The sequence below is a fragment of the Microcebus murinus genome, chromosome 7 (genome assembly GCF_040939455.1).
Source record: "Microcebus murinus isolate Inina chromosome 7, M.murinus_Inina_mat1.0, whole genome shotgun sequence".
NCBI classification, from domain to species: domain Eukaryota; kingdom Metazoa; phylum Chordata; class Mammalia; order Primates; family Cheirogaleidae; genus Microcebus; species Microcebus murinus.
The window spans coordinates 27,906,710-27,934,168 of NC_134110.1; the positions used below are offsets into that span (position 1 = coordinate 27,906,710).

Below are 27,459 nucleotides of genomic sequence, written 5' to 3' on the forward strand. Positions count from 1 at the left end.
GGACACTCCCCTGCATGTAGCCACTGCCCCTCCAGGGCCACACAGGCCACCTCTACACACAGCTTTAACGCGCTGACTTTCCAACCCAGGTGGCCCACTGCCCAAGGCCACCCTCGCATGCTACCAGCCACCAGCACTGCTCAGGCTGCAGCCCCGCCACAGAACCAGGGGCTATAACTGCCTGCGTATGGGCCAGGCCAGGCTGTCATTAGGCCGGCCAGGTACTGCACTCCAGGACCTCGTGCCACTCAGACCCTGCCGGGCCCACCCTGAGCCTCCCAGCCTCCAAAAGCACCAGGAGAACCAACCCAGTGATGGGTAGAAACCTGACCTCCAGGAGGTGCTCAATACCGAACCTCCTATAAAGGGAGCAGAGGTGCTGGGGAGGAGGAGGGCGAGGACAACAGGGAGGAGTGCCAATCCTACTCACAGGGAAGCTGCAAACCATGACACTTGGGACCAGTCTTTGGGCTCACATAGACCCAGGGTCAGACCCAGTGCTGCCTATGACCGCTTCTGCCCTCTGCGCCTTGGTTTCTCCCCTGTGAAAGGTACAAGTCCTGCCTTTCTGGGGTCTCCAGGGCACAAAGGAGGCAGCAGGTACTGAGAGCTGGAAGATAGGGCCTCTGGCCACCAGGCAGCAGATCAGATGAGGAAACTGAGGGACAGCCAAGGAACTGGGACCCCCAAGTGTGAGCACCTGAACCCTCCAGGTACCCCTTCTGCCACCCCACAAACCCACTTGGCAGCAGGGCAGGCAGGCCACCTCCCCTGCCTGGGGACCTGGGATGAGGGACAGGGATGGGGGCTATCAGTGTCTGGGAAGGCATCCCAGGAGCCACTGCTGGCCAGGCTGCCTGTGATACCACACCATGCCACACTGGCCATGGCTCCTCTAAGCATTCTGGCTCTGGGGACTGCACCCTGGGGCTGCCTTCCCCTACCCAAAGCCCCACCATTCACCCCACCACTCCCGACCAGCATGCCCGCCCTCCACGCTGCCCTCACCCTCCCTGAGGCTCAGCACTGGGTGTGCCACCTGCATACTCTGCTACTCCCAGCCCAGACCTCAGGACTCCCACCAAGGAGGCAAGGGGAACTGGGTATTCATTTGTTCATTCATTCATTTGTCAAATTTGACAAATATGTATTAAGTACTTGCCAGTCCCAGGTAGTGGGCTAAGCTAGGGGGTACAGGGAAAGAAATGCACAGAACAAGCAAAAGCCTGCCTACCCTGTCCCGTCCCCCCCTTCCAGATCAGCTGTCCAGCAGCCCCACCCCCATCCTGGGAAGTTGCCTCCCAGATGTCCACCGTGTGTGGGCCAGACAACTACAATATTGTGTCCCCATGTGCAGGCATCACTACTGAGTCAGGGGTCACTTCATCCCTGGAGCTGAGCTACCTGGGCTCCTTGAAGTGACCTCGCTTCAACCTGTGCCTCAGTTTCCAGGCTCTCATGTGCAGGGTTAGAATGTGGGCTGCCTGGCTCACAGCTGGGATAACCCCAAGGCCAGCAGACCAGGTTCCAGGCATGCAGGCCTCCACTCCCCCTGCTGTCACCCTGCCATGGGCCCAGCCAAGGCTCCCACCAGCTGCCTCCACACAGCTAGCCGCCAAGCGACATCCTCCTGTGGCCCAGCCTTGAGCTATGCAGTTTCCTGCAGCCAAGAGCCCTCTGGTCCCACTGTGGCCCATTTCCTCACGCTCTGGCTCAAGCACCATCTCAGGGAATTACTAATGGGGTAACCTCGGACAGTTACTCTCTATGCCTCAGTTTCCTCATCTGTAACAAAAGGATAACAACAGTAAACTTCCTTACACAGTTACCAGAAATAAAAGAATTAAGTCATGAGAAGTGCTCAGAACAGTGCCTGGGACAGGTGCTCAACCAGAGTGTCTGTTAGTGTCACCAGTGTGATCCTCATACCCCAGGGAGAAACACGCTGCCTCCTCTCCTGGTCTCAACCTGACTCCAGTGAGGAATGGGACGCTCAGGCCTGGGGTCCTCCAAGGCCACAGTGCCCCTGGCGACCACCTCCTGTGGGCCTGGGTTTCAGGGCCTCACACCCATGCTGTTATGCCCCCTCCTTCCCAACGTCCCTGACACCCCCAGGCAGCTCGGGACCCCAGCCTAGAACCAAATAGCACAGATTTGGCCCTGCCATCTAGAGAAGGAAATCGTGAGGGGCTTTGCACATAAGTGTGACCCACCTGGAAAGCCACTGATACTTCAAATCCTTGCAGGGAGTTCTTAAAACCCAAGATAACAGAGGACCATCGAAGCTGCCATTTACCAACACCTAATAGTAATAAATGGCAGTTACCACATATTGAGAACCCAGTTTGGGACAGAGCCTGAAGACTGTTAGGATCAAACGATCACAAGGCTCCTCCACTCACGGGGGGCACTTTCTGCAGCTCTCACCCTCCACTGACTCATTTTGCACAGCGGGGTTTAGCAGCCTAACCCGGTGCTGCAAGGATCAAAGGCTGTGCAGGGTCTACACCCCAGCTAGAGAGATCATGGTCAAAATCGGCACCTCTTGCCACGGCTGTGCCAACCACAGATCCACGTGGCCTGGCAGGTTCTGGTCCCACAGCACCTCCAAGGGCACTCGCATGATTGGGTCGCCGGGCCAGCCCTGGATCACACCTGCGTTCCTAGAGTGGCGGTTCACAGCCCCCCTCGGTGAAAAGAGTAATGGCAGGTGATAAACCATGCCTCACTGCGTGGTCACCCTCATCTAACGACACAAGACACAAGCAGAGGGGCTCAGGAACTGCCCAGTGGTGGACTAACCAGGCTGGGCCCCACACGGCCCCCAGTCCCTGGTCTGCACCGAGGTCTCTCCGCCTCCTGACGCTGTGGCCCCGGGTCAGCCCCCTGCAGGTGGGAGCACCGAGGGATCATCGCGGTGGGGCACACCGTACACAAAGCCTGAGAGGATGCGCAGTTTCAGCCCCGGTTCCAGCCGTCTGCTCGGATTTTGCGGGGAACAGGTCCCACCGCCAGGGCGGCGCCCTCGCCCCACCCGACGGAAAAACGACCGCGACTCCGGTCGCGCTCCCGGCCTGTCCGGGCCACCCCCGCCCTGGGCCCGCCGCCGCCGTCACTCACCACGGACCGGTCCTCCGCTCGGGCCCCAGCGCCTCGCCGCCGGCTTTATGCCCGGCCGGCCCGCCCCCGCGCACGTCAAAGGGCCGGCGCGAGCCCGCGCAGCCCCAGCGGACCCGGCAGCCCTGGCAGCCCGTCCGACGGGGGCGGGGCCCCTCCCGCGCTGCGCTCTGGGGCCGCGGGGCCAGGGCGTCCCCAGGGCCCCGTAACCGCGGGAGCCGGCGGGAGGGGCAGGAGGGCGGCGCCAAGGCCGGCCTGCAGCTGGCGGTGGGGCAGCCTGGGGGCTTCCCTGTCTCAGCCATCCCCCTCTGCCTTCTGCAGTCTGGGAAGAGGGTCCCAGCGCCCGCTCCTTGCTGAGGGTGGGGGCGCCTCACCACACCCCCGCCAGTCCCACCCTCTCACCCAGAAACAGATCCAGCTCTCTGCGATGCCCCACCTGAGCAGCCCATGCGTCCTCCCCAGCGCCTACAAGAGACCTGGGGACGTTCCCCTCCAGGGAGCCACCCAGGTTTGGGGCTCCCAGGCCCTCAACTCAGCCTGTTGTCACCATTTCCTCCAGGAGGAAGCCCAGGGAGACAGTGGGCAGAGCAGCTGCTTTGCAGACCCCACCCAGGCCTGGCTCCACACTCTCCCACTAACCCCCAGGCACTAACACAGTTCCTTCCGCAGGAAGCGAGAACCCCACCAGTGGGGGAGGGGCTGTTCCTGTCTCCCAGGGCCAGGGTCACTTGCCCCTCCCCCATCAGGATGCTGCCCCAGCCCCAGTGCTATCAGAAGGGGTGGAGCCCTCCTCCCTCATCCTGTAGGGGGTGTGGGGGGGTCTCAGCCCAGCCCAGCCCAGCCCCCAGGATTGTACCTCTTGGGAAGAGAAAGGCTACCAAGAAGTCCATGTTTACACCCTGCTACCCCCAAGGGAGCAATGGGAGCAAATCCTATCTGAGGGCTCCACCACCCCACCCCACCCCCACCACCCCTGGGCACCCCCATCCACACACCCCTAACTCCCCACCAGCCGCCTACCAGCTGCCCACGAACACCTCATCCCAGCTGCAGGCCCTTCCCAAGGGCCCAGTGACCAGGTTCTCCCCAGCCTCAGCCAGTGCCCAGGCCCTCTTTAGCCACCGACTTGGCCATCTTGCCTGCTTCTCAAGGCTCTTACCATGGCCCCTGCCAGGTGCTGTGACTCACACCTGCCCCCAGGCCTCTGCTCCTGCTGTGCCCTCTGTCTAGCCACCCTTCTTTCCCCTGCAGGGCCACCTCTTCCAAGCTCCCCCTGCATGAACCCTCCTTGCCCCACCTGCCTTCCACTACTGCACATCCCCTCTCTCTAGGGCAGTCCCAGAGGCCAGGTCTGTCTGGGGTCACCCACCAGGCTGGGCTTCTAGATGACAGGGCCATGCCCAGTCCCTCTTGCATCTCCCTGTAGGAGGATACAAGCCTCAGGGGATCACTGCACACAGTGGACTGACGGTCCAGTGAGTGACAGGACAGCTGCACAACAGAGGGCCAAGTCAGTGGCTCAAAGGGGACTCCTGGTCCCATACTCATTCCCACCTCCTAGTGTGACTGAGAACCCAGTGTGGCTACTGCCCAGTGCGGAGCTCTGGTGAGCACACACCAACATGCACACACAGAGATGTACGTGCACACACACGCCACAAAATGGATGACCAGACCAGATGCCTATGCGAGGAAGATGGAGACCCTGTCACCTGCAGCAGCCTGGCACCACGGTGCCCAAGAGACACTCCAGGGTTACCATGACCCCCCGCCCCCAGCCCTCCATGCCCACCAGTCCACGCCTCCATCTCCATCTTGCCTGGAGAGCTTCTGCCCAGGCTGGATCTGGGATTGGGAAAGATGACCTCTCCCGCCTCCACACTGCCAGGGATCTCCACACCAAGATGAAGTGTGCAGCTTGTTGGGGTCCAGAGGCTCTGCCTTGGTACCTGGAGTTCCGCTAAAGCCCTTGGCAGGACCTCCCACTGCCCCTCCCTGGGACAGCCCAGACTGGTCCTAGGACAGACATGGCGAGACTCGTGGGTGTTTCCAACACCTCGCCCTTTGATACATGCAGGTTCCCATGCCACACCGGGACAAGGGACCCCCACCTGCATTCACACACATGGCTAGGTGGCCCCAGTCCCCCAGCCTCCCTGTTTGTAGAGCCTCCATCCCAGAGTCCTGGTTATGACATGATGGCAGCAGCTCTTACTGTTACCAGTAAGAGCTGGTAACACCAGAGTATGGGGTGCTGGGATAGGAATTCTAGACAGGAAGAGGCAGCTTTAGAGCCTACCCTGCCCTCAGCGTCAGACCCACAATCCCAGTGCTTTCCTCCTGGGGCCCATTCAGGCTGCTGCCAACTCCTGGCACCATGCCACCCATGGCTCCAAGGCTCCTAAAGGCCAGTGCCCAGAAGTGGGCATAATGTCCCAGAGGGCATGGAATTCCACGGGTCCACTTGGAGCTAATGGCCCCTGAGAGGGGCCTCATGCTGCCCCAGCCCTCAGCCCCTGCCAGGAACGCAGTGGCCCCCAGGAGGCCCAGCAGAGGCCCCCGGCCTGGCCTCCCCAAGAGATCAGGGCCTGCCAAGCTCACCAGGCAAAGGCCCCACCCATCCTGTGCCACACACACACATGCACACATGTACAAACAAACATGTTTGTGCACACACACATGCACACATATGACCATTCAATGGACCCTCAAGAGACACAATGGACCCCGGGGCAGGAGCTGAGTGGATTCTCTGTCCCTGCAGAGGGTCCATGTGGCCTAATATCCCCTCTTGCTGGCCAGAAAGAGGCTGCCCAGGAAAGTCCTTACCCACCAAGATCAGCCAGAGGCTCCAGAGAGGTCCTCATCAGGAAGAGGACAAGGCCAGCACTGAGTCATGCCCACTGGACCTGGCATAAGCCTGCCCCCAGATGCCCACCGGGAACTACAGAAGTCCCCCCATGCTGTGTGCCTCTGGGCCCCTGTCCTGAGCTCTCTGGGCCTTTTTAGTCACTAGCACAGTGTGAGAATTATGAACCCATCGCCAGGTAAGAACATACAGGACCCGAACCTTGTAATGCCAACATAACTGTCATAGAGACCAACAGGGCAGGAGTAGACATGTGTGCTGTACAGGTTTGAGCTAAGCCCGTTCTCTGCAGATTCAGTGGGATTCAATGTGCCTGCCTGGATCGAGCCAGCCCATGGGCCCACAGCCCCTGTCTACAGAGAAGCAGCCACGCTCTACCTCCAGGATCCCTGGACTTTCCTGGACAGAGCAGGGGACAGGCCCCTGAGGGCGGTCAGCATGCAGCCCCTCCCTGCTGCTCCTGCTGTGCCCTCCGCCAAGCCCAGGAGCAGGGTCGCAGCCCTCCCAGCACCCACAGGGAGGAGGAGTTCCACCCTCAGGCAGCCAACACCTCACACCCGCCCGGTCACTTGTGCTCACTTGGGGGGGGGGGCAGGAGCAGCTGGCCTGTCCCTCCATGGCAATACCCTGTCAGCAGGGTGTCCAGGAAGCTTGTGGTCCCTGAGGGTGGCTGGATGTTGGGGCATCATGGTGTAGTGCCCACGTCTACTCACCACCACCCCCAGAAGCCCTGGGCAGGGCAGCAAACGTGTGCACTGCTGCCGTGTCACGGAAGAGACTGCAGCCCAGCTGGAACCCATGTCTGTGAGTCACCCGTGGCCTGAATCCCTGCTTAGACACTGCCCAGCTCACCACCCCATACACCCCACAATATCTCCTCCCCAATCCCAGAGTCGGGTCTCATGAAAGGAGAAGGCTCGAGGACCCCTCTGTGTGATGGCCTCACACGGTGCCCTCAGCACAGGCCAACCCCCCGTGTCCATCCCCAGAGCAGCCTAGGAGGCACCCATCACCCACACAGTCAGTGACAGCTCTGAGGGGCCGAGCCGGGGTTCAGAGCCAGCCCAGGGTGGGCACTTTCTATGTGTTTTCTCCCTAAAACAGCTAAGCCCTCTAATCCATGTCAGGGCTCCAAGGGGCCTGGTGACCCTGTGCCTGCTTCAGTCCCCAGGATCCCCCCCTGGCCCACCTGGAGCCCAGGGCCCTGGGTCAGGTAGGCAGGAAAAGGTAGCCAGGGCCACTGGCCAAAGCCCTGGTGGACACATGTCAGAGGGGCCTGCGAGAGCCACAGGAAAGAGCTCTGACCTGGCCTTGGGAGGCCGTGTCCAAAATAGCCAGCCCCAGCACGGTGAGGGACTCAGCCGGGCGCACGTAGGCCTCTCGGCCCCAGCCACTGCCAAGCTGGCTGCAGAAGGTCACAGCTATTTCTGGGCCAGCCTGATGATGACACACAGCCCTGGAACCCCCAAAGATCCAGGGCACAGGGGCAGCTGAGGCGCACTGAGGAAAATATGCCCCCAAGACACGTGGTGGAGGGACCCAAGTGGCCGCAGGTTCCCCAAGGTGCCGAGAGCCTGCTGGGGGACCCTGCACAGCCGGCCTTTCCTCTCTGAGCCGCCTCCCTCTCAAAGAGCAGCCGTGAGTGGGTGAGTTTCACGTTCCTGCCACTGGCATTCATAGGCCACCAGGAGGTGCCAAGCCCTGTGCTGGGCACTCGGGTATACGAAGAACCAGACCTAGTCCCTGAGACTCAAAGAGGGGCTCGGCGAAGGCGCCTTTCCCCACCATCCTCAGCGGCTCTGGGCCTGAGCACGCAGGCAGGAGGGTCTGTCTGTTATATGGAGGCCACTGGGCACACACCACGAATGCGCCCATGCAGGCACCCACAGCAGCCCACACCCCCAGAGGTGCCAGCACTGGGCCCAGGGCTCCTTTTGCCCCATGGGTCAGGCCCTCCCCATAAGCTTGCAGGTACCAGTAACCATCTGACAATCGGGGAAAACGAGGCCCAGAGAGGATGTGAAACTCATCCCACGGCCCCATGGTAGAGCCTCAGTGCAAAGCCGAGGCCAGCATGGTCTCTGGGGGTCGCAGAGGAGAAGATAGCTCCCTCTCATCACCCCAAGGCCCAGCTCATGTCTGCCTGAGTTGTGCTCAGCCTGTGGCCACTGTCTTCAGAGCCCACCCGGCACAGAGGGTCACCAGCTCGGGAATCTGGCCTGGTTCCCCTCCTGGCTCCCCCACTGAGAGCTGTGTGACCTTGGGCATGTCCCTCAACCTCTGTGTGCCTCAGTTTGCTCATCTGCAGGGTGGGTTCACTGGAAAGCTGTCCTTCACAGAGATGCCCTTGGTGCTCTCCTGTGATCCAGAGGGCCATTCCCCTTTCCAAGAGGCCTTGTCTGAGTCCCCAGAGCACTACTGAGAGGACACAGAGCTCCCTACACTCAGGCTTGTGCTATGTATGCCAGCACCCAGGAGGACAGTTCTCCAGCAGGATGCTTGGGACATCGGGGTTGTGTGGAGGAAGGCTTTCCTGCAGGACTTCTTAGAGCCCTCATTCCTCCACAGACACAGGACCATGGAGCAGAATGGGCATTTCAGAGTGCTGTGACACCAGGGACCAGCAATCAGGGTGCCTCACAGAACCCCACCTGGGCAACACCAGGCTGGGCCACCCCATGCCCCCGGTTTCCTGGCTCTGAGCATCGGAGAGCCTGGGCCTCCCCGACTCCTGCTCATCTGTGTGGCTATGACCACCCTTCTGAGCTGGGGCCTCGTCGGTAAAATGAAACTCCAAGACCCAGGCAGTGGCTCTGCAGGCAGGCCTCGCTGGCTGAGACGGTCCTGACCCTCAGGCCCAGCCACCTCCCCCCACCCCGCCTGCGTGTCCCCATGTTCATCACAGCCATGATGACAGTGGCTTCAGGGTGGAAGATTACCTCATGGCTGCAGGTGTCAGCCACGGTGACAACAGCCAAGACCCAGCCAGACACCCAGCCCAGTGGGTGGCAGGGAGGCACAAGCCTCAGCAAGGGGAACCCCCTCAGAAGGCACCACCGGGCACCCAGCCTTCACCACTGCCCTGCCAACCCCTCACCAGCCCCTCCAATGCCTCAGAGCCACCTTCCCAGGCAGGGCGGGGAAGGGCCTGGGTCCCACCATGTGTCCTGGGAGCTGGGCATCAGAGCCCAGCATGTGGGCACCGAGAGAGCCTGCACTGCCCACCTTGAGACTTGGCCAGCTCCCAGGAAAGAGAGAGGGAGCCCTCAAAACCAGATGACCCGAGGGAAACCCCTGTTCTCCCAGGCACCCAGGACGCAGGCACCCCAGGGAGAGACCAGAAACCTACATGCACTTCTGAAGGGCGTCGGCTCAGGGCTCAGAGCATGTCCTTCCAGCCTGGAGCTGTGACAAGCCCTACTCTGTCTGATGCCCTCCCTACTGCCCCTCGGGGACTCTGGGCATTGCTGTGGGTGCCCAGCAGGGGCAGGCAGGAGGGCGGGCCACAGCCAGCAGGCCGCAGGCAGACTGAGCCGGGTGCAGCACTGGGAGCTCCCAGCCCTCCCTGCCCCACCCCCAACACACACACTGGGAGCTGCCACCTAACAGCTGGACCTGCAGGGTGGATCTGCAGGTGGAGGGGGCCCTGAGGGGCTGATCTCTACCCCACCAGCCACAGGGCCCCCAAGGACAGCCCCAGGGCTGGGAATTGTGCCCTATTTGGCAGTGCCGTGGCTGGGCCATTCACACGGGTATGACGGATGCTGCAGCTCCCATGCTTCCTCCCACAGGGCCGGCTGGGGACTCTGGAAGGCAGCTGCTGGGCAGCACCTTGGGGACCGGGAGGCCTTGGGCTGCACTTCCTTCACATTGAGGCCCTGGGGGTTTGCAGGGAACCAGCAGACCAGTGGCCCCTGCCCTCCAGAAGCAAATACCCAACAGGACACTCAGATAAGCAAGGAAAACAGGTCAGGGAGCAGCGAGGGTTACAGGCAGGGGAGGGTGGGGTGTTTTACAACCTTGTCTCTAAGCTTCCACTCCATCCACTCAACAAAAACTAGCTGGCTACAAGGCGCCTTGCTAGGGGCAGCGGGAAGGACACTTCATTCTAGTTCTAGCACCCACTGAGTTCCCGCCATGTCCCAAGCACTGTGCAAGCGGTAGCTTCACTGTCCTCCCCAACAGCTAAGAAAGTCCCCAGGATGCTGGAAGCCCTGAGGTAGAGTCAGGGTACAGAGAGCCTGCTCAGGCCAGACCCTGTGCGGGGGCTATCTTACTGTTTTTCTTAGTTGACATAAAATTCACATAACCTGAAATTCACTATTTTAACCATTTTAAAGTGCACAATTCAGTGTTTTTTAGTATATTCACAGTGCTGTGTAATCACCACCACTTCTAATTCTGGAATAGTTCCATTATCCCAAAAAGAAACCCCAGATCCATCAGCAGTCACGCCCCCCACCCCCAGCCCCTGGCAACCACCCATCTGCTTCTGTCTCCATGGATTGGCCTGTTCTGGACATTTCACGTGAGTGGAATCGTGCACTACGTGGCCTTCTGCGTCGGCCCCTTCCACTTAGCACAGTATCTTCAAGGTTCACCCGTGTCGTAGCCCGTGTCTGCGCTTCATTCCTCTTCCTAGTTGGCTGATATTCCACTGCATGCATATGCCACATTTAGTTTGATGGACATGTGGGTCATTTCCAGGTCTGTCTGCATTTTACCCTCAGGGACTGAGCCAGGGGGCTGTTCTGGACATCGCCGGGGAGGGGGTGTTACATTTTCACAAACATCCACAGCATCTATGCTGCTGAGACCCCTGGAGGGACTGCGGTGTTGGAGGTTTAAATCCTACCTGCGGGGCCCTCGTGGAGTCCTGACCATGCACCCACGTGTGTGAAGAAATCGGGGGAGTGAGGAGGTACAGGAGAGGGGCCAGGCCTCCAGGGTCCCGAGGAGTCCAGGCAGCAGTGTGGGCGGTGGCGACCGGGCAGGTGGGCAGAATTTGGGCCCCGTCCTGGCCTGTGCTGGTCACTGAGGGAGGATGCTAGGTAGGTCATGGAGGGCGGGAGGTCCCAGGGGCCAGGCGGGGTGGAGAGGGTCCCCAGCAGGGAGGGTACCCCTGAGGGTGGAGAGGGTCCCCAGCAGGAAGGGTACCCCTGAGGGTGGAGAGGGTCCCCAGCAGGGAGGGTACCCCTGAGGGCCCAGCCCACTGCCCCGGGGGAGCCCAGAGGTGAAGGTGCGATACGAGAGGGGCTTTCAACAGGGGGAAAAAAGATTTATCGAAAACGTTTCTTAAAGTTGAAAACACGACCCTCAAACATACAGTGAGCACAGGTCAAAGATTTATTTAATTGGTTTGGTCGGACCCGGCAGGAGGCGAAGCGGGCTCAGAGAATTCCAGGGCTGTTTACAGCCTGAGAGACGGTGCCCACCGACTGAGCAGGGAAAGAAGAGACAGAGCTGGGGACGCCCTGCGGGGCGACGCAACCGTCGTGTGGGCACCTTCTCCCTGAGACGGCGTCCGTCTGCGCCCCCACCCACCACCAACACATCCACATGTGACCTCAGCGAGTGTGCACGCAGTGGGTACGGACATCCACGAGACTTGTCTTGGCAGAGCCACCAGAGCGAGTGGAGGGAGCTGGGCGTCCCAGGCGGGGTCAGAGGCCCAGAGGCAGGAAGGCCAGCGGAAGGCCAGCTGAGGACTCGCAGGGAACTGCTGCCCTGGATGGCAGGCTCCTCCGGCTTCGCAGATGGCTGCAGGGCGTGGGCAGTCTCCACAGTCCTGCACCCAGGCGGAGAAACGGAAAGTCCCCAGAACCCCAGACCGTGGGTGGCTGACAGGTGAGATGGTGGCATCAGGGCCTGCCTACACCCCACCCACCATCCTGCACCCATGCTGCCAGCTTCCTCAGTCTCTCCTCTTGCATCAGTTCTCTGGCCCCTCTCCCACAGGGCAGAAACTCACAGCCACACCCTCGTTGGCCTTGGTTCTCAATAGGCCCGCACACAGTAGGTGCCCAGTAGATGTCTGGATGCATTTACCTGTCCTGTGAGAGGGAGGCAGGGCAGAGATGACCATTCCCAGCTGACAGATGAGGGCGCTGAGGCCCAGGCCTTGCCCAGATCCTGCAGCCAGTGATGGGGAGGGAGAACCCGCTAGCAGGCCAGTTCCTTCCCGACTGACCGCCCCCCAAGGCCTGGGGCCAAATTCGGCAAGAGAGTGACTAGGGCACCTCATGGTGGACCCAAGGTCACCTCTTGGATCGTCTTAGGGAAAACAGGCTCCAACCTCAGGGATCCAGGAGGGCCTGCAGGAAGGAGGGTCTGCAGGTGACCTAACCAGAATCGCCCAGGGAGCCCCCAAGGAAGACAGGACATGCCCAAGCACCCAGAAAGAACTATGGGTCACTTCTGCATGGGGGCTGCACAACCAGGAGTGGGGCACAGAGGACCCCCACCCAGCCATGTAGCTCTCTCAGCGGGCCAGGGTCCCATATGGTGCCAGGCAGTCCCGGCCCTGCAGTGGGCAGGGAGGTCTCGCCTGTTCCTCTGGGCAGCCCCTGCACCTGACTGCTGGTGACTTGTCTGTCCACCCTTGTAGATGTGGGCAGCAGATGGGATGTTGACTGATCCGTGCTGGGTCTCCAGCCACAGGCACAGGGCCAGGCCTGTCGGTTAAAGCTTGTGGAATGAGGATTCCCAGCATTTTAAATTACTTCTCAAATGCTCCCAGCAATGTAGCAAGCTGATGTTCAATGAGCACAACCACTGGCGGTGAGGGCAATTCTTATCAGACGCTTCTCCTGTGCCAGTGCTGCTCTGTGCTCGTCACACGTACATGCCGTGTGGTCCCCACCGTGGGGGCAGCTGTCCAAGGAGCAGCAGGGAGCTCAGGGCTAGGACAAGCCCATTCAGGGCTGCCCCTCCTTCCTCCATGCCAGGCCCATGGCTGCCTCTTCCTGGAGGCCCTCCAGGGTCCCCAAGGATAGAGCACCCACTCCCCTTGCAAAGACATTGCACAGTGGTCCTGGGTCCACTCACAAGGTGCCCTGGACACTGACCTGTTGTCCCCCTCTAAGCAACAGCACCTGGGGTGCTCTCCAGCTATCACTGCCCTGAGCGGGCCCTGCCGTCCTCCTCACAGGCCTGACTCCTTGGTCCTTCCCAGAGGGGACCATCCCCACCCTCCTGCTGACGTGCTCAGGAGGCCTCAGGGATGCCCCACGTGTATGTCCCGTCACCAGGGGCCACCTACCTAGGACCCCTCCTGGCTCCACTCTGTCTATCCAAATCACCCAAATCCCACCCTCATGGAGGCCCACGACCCAGCCCAAACTTACTGAGCACCGTCTGGATGCCACGGCAGTACCCTGTCCAGGGGAGCTCGTGAGGGAAAAAAGCGCAGCTCCTGGCATGACAATGAATCTGGCCACAGCAACCAGGTGGTGGACTTCATGGGGGCCAGAGTCCCAAGGACCCCAACTCCCTCAACAGCCGGAGGGAGAAAGAGGCCCTCAGCTGCTGGGGAGCCCCTACCCCAACTGGACCCTCCAACGCAATAAGCACACATATACACGACACCCAGTTTCCACCCCAGGAGCCCCCAGAGGGGGAGGGGCCGACAGGGTGCTACCTTGCCCTACACCATCAAGAAGGCGCAACACGTCCTAGAATAACACTGTTCAATGCTGTGTCATGACGACGGGGCCACTGTCTGTGTGAAGCGAGCGCACTCCACCCGCGTCTGCGTGGCTTCTCTCCGGGCACTCTGGCATCCCAGAGAGGTGCACGTGCGGCTCACTAGCACGCCCGTGTTGCTGCAGAGTGCGTGCGTATGCGAGCGTGCCCCGCCATGAGCTGGTGTCCTGTCATCCCAGGGCTGGTACCCACCTTGCACCCACCACCCGCCACCCGCCACCCTGACTGGGATAAGCAGACAGGGGAAAAATGAATAAATGCAAATGTTTGTCAAAGCATACACAATAACCATAAAAGTATATGACAAGGGACAATGTCGAATGAAAGCGCCGTCACTCACTGTTCACCAAAAGTTGGTAATCAGTGTACTTGTTATTAATTGTCTTTCTTAAATGTACGTACAGCTCACATTTATTTTAGTGTTCAATGTCAGAAGTATCTTGGCTATTAAGTGAAGTTTCCCAAGAATGGAAAAACAATCACCACATATACTCACCAGCAAACTGGTATTAACTGAGCAGCACCTAAGTGGACACATAGGTACTACAGTAATAGGGTATTGGGCAGGTGGGAGGGGAAGGGGGGCGGGTATATACATACATAATGAGTGAGATGTGCACCATCTGGGGGATGGTCATGATGGACACTCAGACTTGTGGGGGGAGGGGGGAAATGGGCATTTATTGAAACCTTAAAATCTGTACACCCATAATATGCTGAAATTAAAAAAAAAAAAGAAAGATAGGACCACCAATAAAAAAAAAAAAACCTTGAAAGATCTTCAATGGAATGTTGAAAAAACATGGTATCTGTACACTTCAAACATTTTGAAACAAATAAAACTGATGAGTTCTGTTTTATGGTTTGTTCTGGAAGGACCCCCATGGTAGACTGGTGAATGCAGCAATGTGGAGGGGTATATGATTATATACCCCTCCACATGGTTGGCATGTTTGGCATGTTAATGTGCACAAGACTATGGAAAGATGTGCTCTATATTCTTAACAATGGTTACCTGGTTGGGTGGAGAAATCTGTTAATTTCATCTTTATACATCTTTATGATCTGTTACAATAAGCATAGGTTATTTTTGTAATTAATAATGATTACAGAGTAAATTTTTTCCAAATTACTTATTTCTAAATATAATCTTCCTATATGTTTAAAAAAAAAGAAGTGTCTCGGGTCTTTATTTACAAGTTTGGTGATGTGTCTGTGACCAGAAATATGCCGGAGGAACTATTTAACTCTTTCTTATAGCAGTTAGCCTATGGTCAAATTGGTTCGTTACACGTTTTTATTAAAGTCATGGTTCCCCAGAACCTATCGATGACACTGAGGACTTGCTGTACCCAGGAAAAGGGGCTGGGGTTCCTCCCCAGGCTCTGAACTCTCAGACCAGTGCTCCCCCAATGCCCCTCGGTGCTCCTCCTCCCCCGTTTCCGAAGTCCTCTCTTCTGGGGCTGCACATCCCCGCATGTTCTGTTCTGAATAGTATCTTGTAACAAGGCAGGATGGAGGCGCTGACATGGCTCAGACTTGAGGTCACCCTGGCTCCACCTGTGTGACCTTGGGAAGGTAGCTGATCCTGTCACTTCCTCTGAAAATAGGGATACCCATCTCCAGGGCTGCTGTGAGGAGGGTGCCTGGTGCACATCATAGGCACCTGGGACCAGCCGGTGACCCTCCCGGGACACGTGTGGCCGCCTGTTCTTACCCACCTATGCCTCTGGAACGTCTGGCTTGGCTGGCTGGCCAGCCCCCAACGGACATGCCTCCGCCACCAGTGGACAGGCAGCCCCGGTTCTCACGCTCACTTCCTCATTGGGAGGGAGTGGGGGGGGACACTCGCCAGGCCCAGAAACCCCAACAAGCTCTCAGGGAGGGCTCTGCCCCTGAGGACTCCAAGCCAGAGCCTTCCAAAGGGGAGGGGAGGGAGGGGAGGGAGCAGGGGAGAAACAGCAATGAGGGAGGGGAGCAGGAGAGACGTGGGACATGGAGGAGAGAGGAAGCACCTGGGTCAGGGGGCTGCTCTGTGGCCTCCCCTGGCTGGCCAGCGCAGGGCTTTCTCGCCCCCAAGCCCACCAGACTCCTGAAGGCAGGAGGCCCGCACAGGCACGAGGCAGCCAAGAACACAGGACACGAGGCTCCACTAGGGCCAAAGTTCCTCCTAGGGCCAGGCAGGCCCAGCTGGCAGTGTCCGTGGGAACAGCCCCAGGCCCTATGGCCACACTCAGGCCAGTCAGCGGGCACTGGGGCTGCCACAAATGCCAGGGCATCTGGACACGTCCCAGGGGGTAGAAGCCCGAGCCTCTGAGCCTGCCCTAGGCATGTCCAGGCCTACAGGTTGATCTGCAGGGCCTGGGGGAACCCTAAGGGAGGGGCCAGAGGGCTGGGGGAGGTGGGGGCAGGGGTCTGCAGGTCCACAGCCACCCCTGCTGGCACAATCCATGCCCCCAGACCCTGCTCCCTGCCAGCCAGGCCAGCCTGACCCACCCCCTCCCCACACCCTGCACCCACAGACCCACCTCTCCCTGTGGCTGCCAAAGCTCCCTGGGCCCCACCCTCTTCCTGCACCCCTTCCCCACCCCTCCCCAGGCCCTTTTCCCAGCTCCACTCAGGGTGGTCTGTATAAGGTCAGAGGGTGTGGGGGTGGTCCTGGAGCCAGAGGAATGGCCCTGACATTACCCAGGCCACCCTGGCTGAAGCCTCCTCTGGGGTCCGTGGGGGAGGGGTAACTGATGGGGTGGATGGCCAGATGGACACTCCACAACTGCCTCCATCCATGCTCCAGCCCACACCCCAGTGGCCCCAGAGTGCCCAGCTGCTCTCCAGGCTCCCTGCCCCCCACACTCCATTCCGGGACTCCACAGCATAGACCCCCAGCCACTGGCTGTCCTCACAGGCCCAGGCCCCTTGGGACAGCCCTTCCGGTGACTTCCTGCCAGGGAGGCGGGGGAGGGGTCAACAGGACTCCAGATGGCTTCCTGCGGCTGGGCAGCGTGGGAATGGCCCAGCCAGCAGGAGCAGGGCAAGGTCTGCGGCACCCACTGCAGACAGATCCCCCGCCTGCCTGGGCCTCCGACACCCCCCAGGAGAGGCCCGAATGCTCCCTCCACAGAGGGGACACAGAAGCATGAACAGGCAAGTCATACCAGAGGCCAGCGCCATTAACTAACCAGACACGGCACCCCCTCCATGCCCCCACAGCTGCAGGCTCCTCTGTCTGGCCTCATCTGTGAAGGATGGGACAAAAGCTGCCCTGAGCCACTCTGGGACTCGATGTGCACCAAGGTCCCCACCTTCCCTTCCAGCACTGCTTCTTCCCAACTGCGCCATCTGAACAGGTGCCAGCCTCAGACACCAGCTTCCCCACTTGGGGAACAGGCGACAACAACAGCTGCCACAGGTCACCTTGAGGATTAAGGAAGTACCCTGGGCAAGTTCCCACTGCTGTCCCAGAAGAGCATCAGGACGGTGCTGCCGTGGGTGATGCTGCTCCATCAGGCCCCGAACCCTTAGGAGCCTGCCTTCACCCAGCCTGCCCCTCCTGGAACTGCATGCACCCTCCCTCCAGAGCACACCACCTCCTCCCAGAAGCCCACCCTACTTGGCAAAGGAGTCCCCTTCCTGCCTCACCACAACCTGTCTTGAGGGCACATGCTCCAGGAAGGTGACTGCTGTCTCTCGTAAGCCCTCCTCTCCCATGGGACCCCTCTGGAGTCAGGACCACCCTCTCTGCCTACTGCCATCCCCCATGGGGGCCAGTGCAGGCCTGGGCAGCCCCCCCAAGAGGCCTGCACCCCCACCCCACTACGCAGCAGCCAAGACAGAAGCCATGAGGGTTGTGGGGACATAGGCTGGATACCGTCAACCCTCTCACCCAGCCAAGGTTCTGAGGATGGGACGTAGTCAGCCTTCCCCGACGCCCAGATGCACGTCCCTGGCTGTCCACGGCCTCGTTTATAAGAGCACAGGGTTGGGGATGGCCAGTTAATAAACAAGAGCACATCCAGACCCAGAGCCCAGGGGCTAAGGTTGCCATCCAGAAGTGGCCCACAGTTCACACCAAGGGAAGTTTCAAGTGAGGCGCAGAACAGCACACACAGTCCGCCCTGCTCTTGTGAAATTAAGCATATGCCCAGAAGCCCAGAGCCAAAGCACTTATGGGTTTCCTGGGCTGTCTGAATTACTGTAACAAACATCGCCAAATCTACAATTAAAATCATAACTGCATGTTTAGAGCATCATATGAATGCTGCCCCTACCTGACCAGGGCTCCTAGGGGGGCCAGGCAGTGCTGCCACTGTAGGTCATCAACCTGCCCCAAGAGCACAGCCCTGGCAGATAGGGAAACTGAGGCACCCATGGATGGCCCTTGCTGAGATCACGGGCCTGAGAGAAAGTAAAGGGTGTGCCTGCCATGATCCGATGTGTCCATGGCAGTCGTGGGATCAGAAGCAGGTAGCCTGGCTCAGGTGGCTGAGGTTCAGCCATCGAGGCTGCCAGATTTTGTCCTGACTCCCCATCCTGTCTGCTGTGGGCTCCAGTGGTCTCCTGCAAGGTCCCCATTCTCCAGATGAGAACACTGAGGCCCAGGGAGGGGAGAAGCAGGGCCAGGGTCACCCAGAGAGGCTTGGCAGAGCTGGGGCCATGCCTTGTGGCTCCCTTGGGCCCTGTGGAGGGGACAGGGAGTTCACTGTGGGAAGGGACAGCCGGGAGCCCCGGGCACCCCCTGAGCTCCATGACAATTCCCAGCAGATGGGCCTCTGGGCAGCTGGCCAGAAAGAAGCAAAGCCCAGGAGAAAGGACCTCAGCAGCTGACCCCGGACGGGGAGATTAAAGGAGACAAAATGTTTGCCTTGGCAGGGGGCCCAGGTCCAGCCGAAAGATGGGGGGGGACAGTGTTCCAGGCATCGGTAGAAGATGGCAGGGCAGGGGCACCAGGAGGAAGGGGCATCCTCTCAGGGGTGGGGACAGAGAGGATGGGCGGGTGAAGCCACTGTGTAGAGCAAAGGCAGTGACAGGGACCTGGGGCAGGTGGGCAGGAGCTCTGGCAGGGAGTCCTCCAAACCCTCCCAAGCCTCTTCCAGGAAGCCTGAGTCACTGGGGCTGGGGGTGGGGGCAGGGCCAGGAGAGCAGCCGGGAGCACCAGTCCCACGGGAAGGGGATGGGGACGGGGACAGGGATGGGGCAGGGCCGTCCATCACCTCCTCCAGCTGGGCCAGCCCTGGCTTCGGGGTCTCCGAGGCGGGTGAGGATGAGGCTGTGGGAACAGGCTCCTGCAGCTCCCAGGAGGGGGTTGGGGGGGCATGGCTGGAGACAGTGGGTCAGCCCTTTCTACAGAAGGGGAAACTGAGGCCCAGCAGGAGAAGAGCCTCCCAGATAATGACCTGTCATCAACTAAAGAGTCCCCTGGGCAGCCCAGGCCTGGACACCAGGGAGACTGAGACAAGAGTCTCCCCAGGCAGACCTCGGCGCCCTCACCCCAATTTCCTTAGCTAGGAGAGCCCTGTTCTAGCACCTTAGCCCTCAGCCATGGGCCCAAGGCCTCCTGGCCCCCAGTGGTTTGAGCCTTCCTCCAGAGCCTTCACTCCCAGGACCATACCCAGGGAACTCTGATCCCACAGGCTCCACTCCGTCCCACTACCCCTGCTCTAGAACATTCCACGGCCCCTGCTACCCCCTCCCCCACAATCAAAGTCAGAGACTCGAACAACAGCCTGCTACAGTCTAGGGGCTCCCAATCTCCCATCTGCCCACATCAGTGGTTGGGGCTGCTGTGGGGGTCAGAATCTCCCAGTGGGGTGAGCACCCCAAACAGCACCAAGCGGGCAAGGGTGCTTCCCCCATTTACAGCCACAGATCTGGTCCAGCCTCTCGTTTGCAGGTGCCAAATGGAGACGCAGGGGGCTTATGCCCAGCCCCAAGGGTCACCCAGCAGGAGATTCAGGCCCTGACCCACCTTTCAAACCCAGCCTCACTCAGCCTCTCATCCAGCAAACAACTCCTAGCATCTGCTCCGGGCCAAGCCCCGGGGCTCAAGGCACAGTGGCACTCTTCCCTGCCGCCCCAGCCCCACATCCTGCAGGACCAGCAACTCCAGGCAGGCCTCCTCCTTCCCTGCTCCACCATCCAGGTCCCACATCCAGGGCTCAGCCCATCCAGGACTCATCCACGCACAGCTGGGCTCCCGGCAGGCACATTATAAAGGCCTGGCAGACCCAGCACACAGAGGCAGTTAGTGGCACAAGACCTGAGAATGGGGGCAGGAGGGGCAGGTCCAAGTTCTGGGTGACTTTTTCCCAGACCCTTACCAGCTCAGACAGGGAAAGACAGCATACGCCTGCTCCAGCCGTCCTGAAGGACCACTGCCTTTGAGAGACAAGGACACTGGTCCCAAGAAGGTTGGAACTGAGGCAGTGTCCTTGTGTCTAGACACCCATCCCACCACCTGCCTTGCAGCGGTTTGTGGGGGACATGCACCCCAGCTTTGCCTCTAGCTCCCTGGGCTCCTAAACGAGGCCTGGGCCCCTAAACGAGGCCTGGGCCAGGGAGGCCACTGCCTAGCTTGGCGTGGCCAGGTGGCAAAACAGTCATTGTACCGTTCTTGTGGCTAAAGCCAGGCGTGGCAGAGGCACTTCCTGGCAGGACCCCTTCCCTCTCCCACCCAACTCCAACCTGGGACAGGCCACACAGGGACCAAGCAACATGGGGTCAAGAAGGGCCTGGCACACCCCAGCAATCACCATCCCCTGAGCACCAGCTTCCTTACCGTCAAATAGAGCTGTCACCCCTGCCTCCCAGAGCTGTGTGGCCGAAGACACTCCCGCATTCAACACAAGCTGACCTGTGCTCATCCCTTGAGCCTGTAGGGCCCTTCCAGCCTGAGTCCTCTGCAGGAAAGCAGCTGGGACAGAGAGGCCAAGCTTGGGCCCTCGGGCCACCCACCAGCACACTAGGCATGTGAAGACAGGTACATGGGAGCAAAGCCCGGTCTTGCTCCCTGGAACCCCAGCGCCTGGAACCCCAGTGGGCACGGAGGACTCGGGACACACGCGCCAGCTCACTGCCTCAGCACACCCCGCCCCATCGGTTATGCGCCGTTACTGTCCCAAGTGATAGGGTACGCTGAGGCTCAGAGGGTGACGTGTCCAAGCCACACAGCCAAGCCACACAGACAAGCCACACAGCCAAGCCCCAGCCCGTCCTGGGCCACCCTCCGGCCTGCAACCCCACTCCCTGGACCTTCCTGCCTGTGCATCAGCAGACGTGATCTTTACTGCACATGTGTGGGCCTCTGGTGTGTCCGCCCCCACTTGGCTGCCAGCCCCACGGGGGCAGATCACAGCCAGGCATGCAGTGGGTGCTCAAGTTTTGCTGGCTCAGTGAGAAAAGACGACGCAGAACCCTCCCCCACCTATTTACTGACCCTTCCCCAAAGAGGAGGCACGGCCGCATTCAAATTCCCGCTCTTCTCCTGGCAGAGTGACCCTGGGCACATCACTGTACCCCTAGGGCCCTCCCTGGCTGTAGAACAGGGTAATAATACTAATACTTACCCCAGAGGTATTAATCCTCATCTTGAGGATTAAGCGAGTTAGAACGAACCCCCACCTTCACGTGGCACCTGGTTACATGGTCACAGGGGGAGGGGCTACACTCCTGCTTCCTCCAAGCTGACGGCAGATGGGTTCTGGGGCAGGGCCAGGCCAGGGTGGGCGAGGGCAGGCAGCCCCCGACTGACGTCCCCAGACAGGATGGCCTGTGGGGCAACAGCAACGACTACACTGCATTCCTTCAGCTCCTTCCAGAAGCATGAGCCCCGACACGGGGCACCCCCAGATCTGGGGCAGATGGCTGGAGAAGAGTCAGGGGGCACAGGAGGGCCATGTGTGCTAGGCTGTTGCAGAGGGCTGGGGCACCCAAGCGGGTGGGTGTGCAGAGCATGCTGACCCCGGTCCCCTCCTTGGTTACGGGAAGAAAGTACACCTTCACACACGGGCTCAGCCCTGAGCCACGTGGTCACATCAGCTGGTCAGCGGAGCTCTGGTCCCTCACTTCTGCTTCAGCCCCAGGAGGCTGCCCCTGAGGCAACTGGGACAGTGCAGCATGCCTGGTGGAGGAGCAGTGGCTTCCTTAGGGGTCCTTAGGGCCACACCCCCCAGCTGAGAGGAACATCTTCTGACCAGTTTCTGTGTTGTCCCCTGTACAACAGCCTCAGCCCAGCTCAAGGGGGTAAAGTGAAGTTCTCAGGGTCTTGACCTGACACAACCCCTGGCTGGGAGACACACACACCCCTTCCGCCAGGCGAACTCCTATGGAGCCTTCAGAACCCATATGCCTTATCACCTCCTGCAGCCTTCCTCCCACACTGGCAGGGCCACAGCCCGTGGTGCCCCCATCCTCCTCTGGCTCTGCTGCTGAGTGTGGCACCAGGCCATGTCCGACAGGACCCTCTGCCCTCTCCTGGGGACCCCTCTCAGAGGGAGCACCCCACTTACCCCAGGCCTGCGCCCAGAGGCCAGCCTATCTGATTGGCGGAGGCAGGTGGGCTCCCAACAAGTGTGCTGCCACGCCCCCCACACCCAGGCACTCACCCTTGTCACAGCCCTGTCCAAAATGCAGAACCTCCACCTGCGGCCTGCACCCACTCCCCACCCAACTCTGAAACAGTGGGAGAGGGCAGGGCTGATCAGCCCTCGCACCTACCCACACCCTGCTCGGTGGTCCTCCAGGATGGGTCCAGGTGTGAAGGAGGGTCAGGAGGTCATGTTTACCCCACACCACCTGAGTGGTGTTCACCCTTGTGATTGATGCTCACACCTGTCCTGCCAGGCGGACCTATCACTGCTCCCATTTTACAGGAGCAGACGCTGAGAGGGGAGATGTTAAGTACACGGCAAGAAACTGGGAACACAGGCCCTTCAACCTCTAGCCCAGCCTCGCCCTGCCGCATTTGCAGGTACAGGGAAAATCCACCGAGGGCAGGAAGAGGTGCCAGGGACCAAAGGAAGCGGGCGACTGCAGTGGAGGTGGGGAAAAGAGAAGCAGTGCTTGAGGTGGTGCAGCTAAGAGAGTGCCCTGGGGTGGTCTGAGAAGGCATCGTGTAGGAGGTGGCCCAGCACAGCAGCTGGCAGGGAGGGTGTGGTGAGAGGTGAGAGCCAGGCGCATCATCTGCTTACAGCCTGCTGTCAGGCTTGGGTGCTTGGGGAACAAAGGCAAACCCAAAGTCTTGGGGAAAATAACCACTGCTCTCTGCCAGCCCCAGCCCCAGGAGCTGCCAGCTTGGCCCCTCTGGCCAAATGCCACCTGGGCACCAGCCCGGTACACTTTCCAATTACCCCATCCTTTTGCCAGGGCCTGCTACCCAGTGAGTGTCTCCCCAAGCTGCATCCTCCCCACATGGATGTGACTCCAGGGAGGTCACCTGCGTATGTCCTACACATCCGCCAACACCCTCCCCTCCCCCAAAGTGGTCAGCAGGAGGGGCACACACCAGCCTGTGCCCCATCTCAGGCTGACTGGGTGTGCCTCTTCCCAAGTCCACGGACAGGGAAGTCAAGTTGGTAGCCTGGGAGTATTTACACCACAGAAATTGGCTAATGCTCCAAGTCAGGGTTTTGTTAAGCAGTTACCATAAGCCCCTGCCTGGTGACCCAGACTCTCGCCATCCAAACTGCCTGCTTGTCTAGAAAGAAGCCTACCTATCCAGCTGTCCTCCTGCCTACCAAGCCTAGGCCACTGACTGCACAAGACAGCCACCCTCACCATGTCCTGGGCTGGTGCTGAGGACACAGGGGACCAGCTGAGGCCCCCAACCTCATTGCAGTGGTCAGGGAAGACACCCTGGAGTAAGGCGAAGGCAAGGGGGACCCAGTGGGCCTGGAGAGCCCCTTTCTTCACCACCTGCATGTTTTCCCATCACACTGACGGCCTGTGGGCCATGTCCACGAGCTGCCCTGCCCCACCAGCCAAGGGGGTCATGGGTCTGGGCACACCCTCACCCACCTCCAAGTCCAGGACCAGGCCTGGCACAGAGGGAGCGCTTGGAAAACTCACTGCTGGGGTGTTAGAGGGTGGCCAGCTCCCCGACGGGGCATTTGGGAGCAGCCCAGGAATTCCCACAGGGTCAGGACAGCCTTTCTTCCTCAGCACATGCAGCCAGGGTGGCAGTGGGGAGCCCTCCAAAGGCTGGCTCAGCTCAGGCCACAGGTTCTGTGCCTCTCCCATTTAGTCCTCACAACAGCCTGCAGGGCAGGCCAACCAGCGCCCACTTCAGATGGGAAAACCAAGGCTCTTCTTAGGGCTGCAGGCTGAGGGGCTGCACCTGCCTCCACCGTCTGGGCCTCAGCCCCTCATCTGAGAAAGGGGGTTAATAACCTCATGGAAGGATTTAAGGAGGCCTGTGAAGTATGGCTCTGCATGGAGTTCCCAAGACCTGTCTGGGCAAAGCCTGTGTCCAGAGACCTCCCGTGGGTGCACAGCGCTCCCCCTACACACACACACACACACACACACACACACACACACACACACTGCTCCAGCCTGGGAGCAGGGCCCCATGGAGCTCACACACTGTAGTGACTGACACCTGACACATGATGGTGGATCATGTGTGCTGACCCCAGAGCCCACAGGCAGAGAGAGAAGCCGCAGCACATGCCTATCTGCCACGGCTGGCTCGGGGTGCCCGGCACACTGACCAGTTGCCTGGACCCCACGCTGCCCCCAGACCGACTATCAGAGAAGGGCCTAGAAGCCTCACGTCTGTAACCAGGCTCCCGCCTGCAGCATCGCCATGCTCCACCCGGGATGCACCAGGCCGGCTGGGCATGCCACCAACCCCACCTCTGCTGGCCACCAGCTGCCCAGGAGATCCCAGAGGCTGTCGGGGGTCAGCTGTTTAACTCCTACAGTCCCTGGGACAGGGCTGCTGACCCAGTTCTACCGGCTACTGCCTGGAGAGTGAGGCTCCGCCCGTTTTCCAGGGCTTCCGTGGGTCGCAGCCAGGACTCAGACCCGGGGACATCCACGGATTTCCACGTCCTGAGCGGGAGGCAGAGAAGCTTGTGGGGTTCCATGCCCCCAAAACTGTGTAGATGAGGAAACTGAGCAGTGAATGGGGGAAGAGCCAGATACTGTGCGCATCCCTGGGGAGGATGAACTCGGAGTAGGCGTCTTCCGCGCCCCTAAAAAAGGGAGCGGAGTCACCCCTTCCAGCCAGGGCTGTCCTGTTGCTCGCATGGGGAATCGGCGGGCAGAGTCCCCGAGCCCAGCCTCCTCGGGCACTTGGCACGTGGCAGCCAGCCGGCCTGCGCTCAAGCCGGAGCGGCAGCCAGGCGCAGGGTCCCGGGACGCGCGGGCAGGGAAGGAGGCGGCGGGCCCTCCCGCCTGCGCGGCCCCGAAGCCGCGCCCGGAGCGGGCGGCGGGCTCGCGCGCGGACGGCCCCCCACGCGCCTGCACAAAGCGCCGCGCGCCCCGCGCGCCCCCGCCCCGAGCGGGCGCGGAGGAGACTGACCTGGCGGTCCGGGCGGCGCCGGCACGACGGGCGGAGGGCTCGGGACGCGCGCACGCGCCCTCGCGCACAGGCGCGGCCGCGGCTCCGCTGGCTCGGGGCGCGCGCCCGGCCGCCGGGTCACGTGGGGGCACGGCCCAATGGGAGCGCTGTCCTCGCCCCGGGCCCCGCGCGCGGCCCGGCGGACCCTCCGGGCGGGAGGAATTAGGAGCGGCCTTGCGGATGGCCTTGGGGTCTGATGTTGATCGCTTAGTTTTGGGGCCTGTGGCCGGTGGGAGTAATAGGGCCGGTTTGGGAACCCGAGTGAGTCTGATATGGCGGGATGTGCCCGCGGCTGAGGCCAGAAGGTTCACGAAACTTCTGAAGTCCTCAGTTTTCCCATATGTCCATTGGGGCTGAGTCTCACGCCACAGGACTTGCTGGGGGATGGGGCAAAGAGATAGCAGCCACCCGGCCCAGGGCCTTAGGTCAGATCGGGTTTGAGGCCCCTGGGCCTCATCTGTTAAATGGTGAGATAATGGATGTCCTGGCCGGCCCATACTTAGGGCTGCCTGGGCTCGCCCGCACTGCTCCATGCTGCACCGCCCTGCCCAGGTGAAGGTGCATTTCAGCCTCCAGCGAGCCCCTGGAGATATCTCCAGAGGCTCCCTGGGGACTGATGAGGATGTCCCCTTCTGGACCAGTCCTTCCAAGGGAGGCTGTGGCTCAAGTTAGTGGGCAGAGCAGTGGTGGTCTGTGCAAGAGGCCCAGGACAGGGCGGCACAGAGAGGCAAGCTGGGGTCTTACCGGCCCAGCCTAGTTCCCCCATGCCAGTCTCTGGACCCCTGGCCCAGCCAAATGTCCAGCTGCTCCCATCCTGCCTCCACTTTCCCAGGAGGATGCTCTTACATCCACCCGCCCTCTGCAGCCAGAGGGATCAGCATGCAGGATTGAGAGCCGCCTTCCTCTCTGCAGAATCCCAGGGCACCACCTCACCCCTGAAGACCAGCAACCCAAACCTGTCTCAAAGCCACCTGACCGTGCTTGCCGCATTCTTCCCTCGATGCCTCAGCCTCTGTAAAACACCTGCAAGCTGTTCCTCCAACATGCCAGATTCTTCCCCACCTCGGAGCCTTTGCACTTAGCGTCCTGCCTGGAAACTCGCCCCAGACTATTGCAGTGGCTGCATGCTTCCCAGCAGGTGTGCCCCGTCAGCTGCTGCCTCCTCTGAGAGCTTAGTCTCTGCTGGCCATCCCCTCGCTCGGCACTCCTGTGCTCTCCACTCTGCCAGAAAGTCCCCCAAGCAGTTACAACCTTCCTGAGACAGGAACTTCATCTGCCTTCTCCCAGCTGTGTCCCCAGCACCTAGACTAGCATCTGGCACACAGCAGGTGCATGCTAAATTGTGGATGGGCGGGGCAGGGTGGTGTCCAGAGGCTCCTGATTCCTTCCTGAGCGGCAGCAGGGTGGGGTGGAGGTGGCTCAGAAGAGATCCTGTTTTACGGAGGGGAAAATGGGGCCATGGAGGTGATGGATGAGCCAGGAGGAGGCCGAGTCAGAACCCAGGCCTTGTCCCCTGAATCATCCCCGGGATTGGGTATGTTCCATAGGACCCCACCCTACCTTCGGCCTGCCCCCAGTCATTGGACCTGCCACTCTGGAGGCATGGCAGGGAGGAGGCCCCCAGCTGGGGGCCGGGTACAGGAGGATCCGGCAGTGGTGGGGCCTAGGATTAGCAGCTTAGGTCAAAGGAGGACAAAGAGGAGGTCAGTGCTAAGTGCATTTCCCAAAAGCCACCTCCAGCCCAGCAGGCCCTGGCCCGGGACACGACAGGGCCCCACAGGAAGGGCCAGGACTGGGGGATGGAGATCCAGCCATGGAGGGCAGCAGGTGAGCTAATGGCACTAACAGCTTTTGTGCCACTTTCACTGGGCCACACACTGTCGCCTCTCCTTGCCTCAGTTTCCACATCTGTAAGTGGAGTCATGGTAACAGTTCCAGTCTCATAAGGCTGTTGTGAAGATGGTGCTTGCCAGCTGCTGGGCAGTTTCTGCCTGATACAGAGCAGGTGCTCAGTAAATATTCTTTATGACTCGCCTTCCAGAATCTTCCTCAAGCCCTTAAGGCCAAACGTTAGCAAAAGAAAAAAGGGCTTGTCAATTAGTTTTGTTAGGTAAAACCAAAAGCTAGATGCAAGAATATAGGTGTAGAATGAGAAGAACAACCTCAAGAATGATGCTCTGGTGGCCACGCTCCCTAATTTCAACCGCAG

General features: G+C 60.3%; 1 protein-coding gene across 3 annotated transcripts in view; it reads right to left on the bottom strand.

Moving 5' to 3' along the window:
- PTP4A3 (protein tyrosine phosphatase 4A3) overlaps window positions 1–25,316 on the bottom strand; it is a 43,906-nt gene extending 18,590 nt beyond the window's left edge. Inside the window, exon 1 of one of the 3 annotated variants that reach the window (XM_012751759.3) lies at window positions 25,212–25,316. The gene's annotated coding sequence lies outside the window, so the exon portion shown is untranslated. Of the gene's footprint in view, window positions 1–3,120; window positions 3,195–3,553; window positions 3,653–25,211 lie in introns of those variants that run through there. The other 2 variants (XM_012751760.3, XM_076004974.1) reach the window with 2 other exon arrangements.
- Between the last annotated feature and the right edge of the window lie 2,143 nt (window positions 25,317–27,459).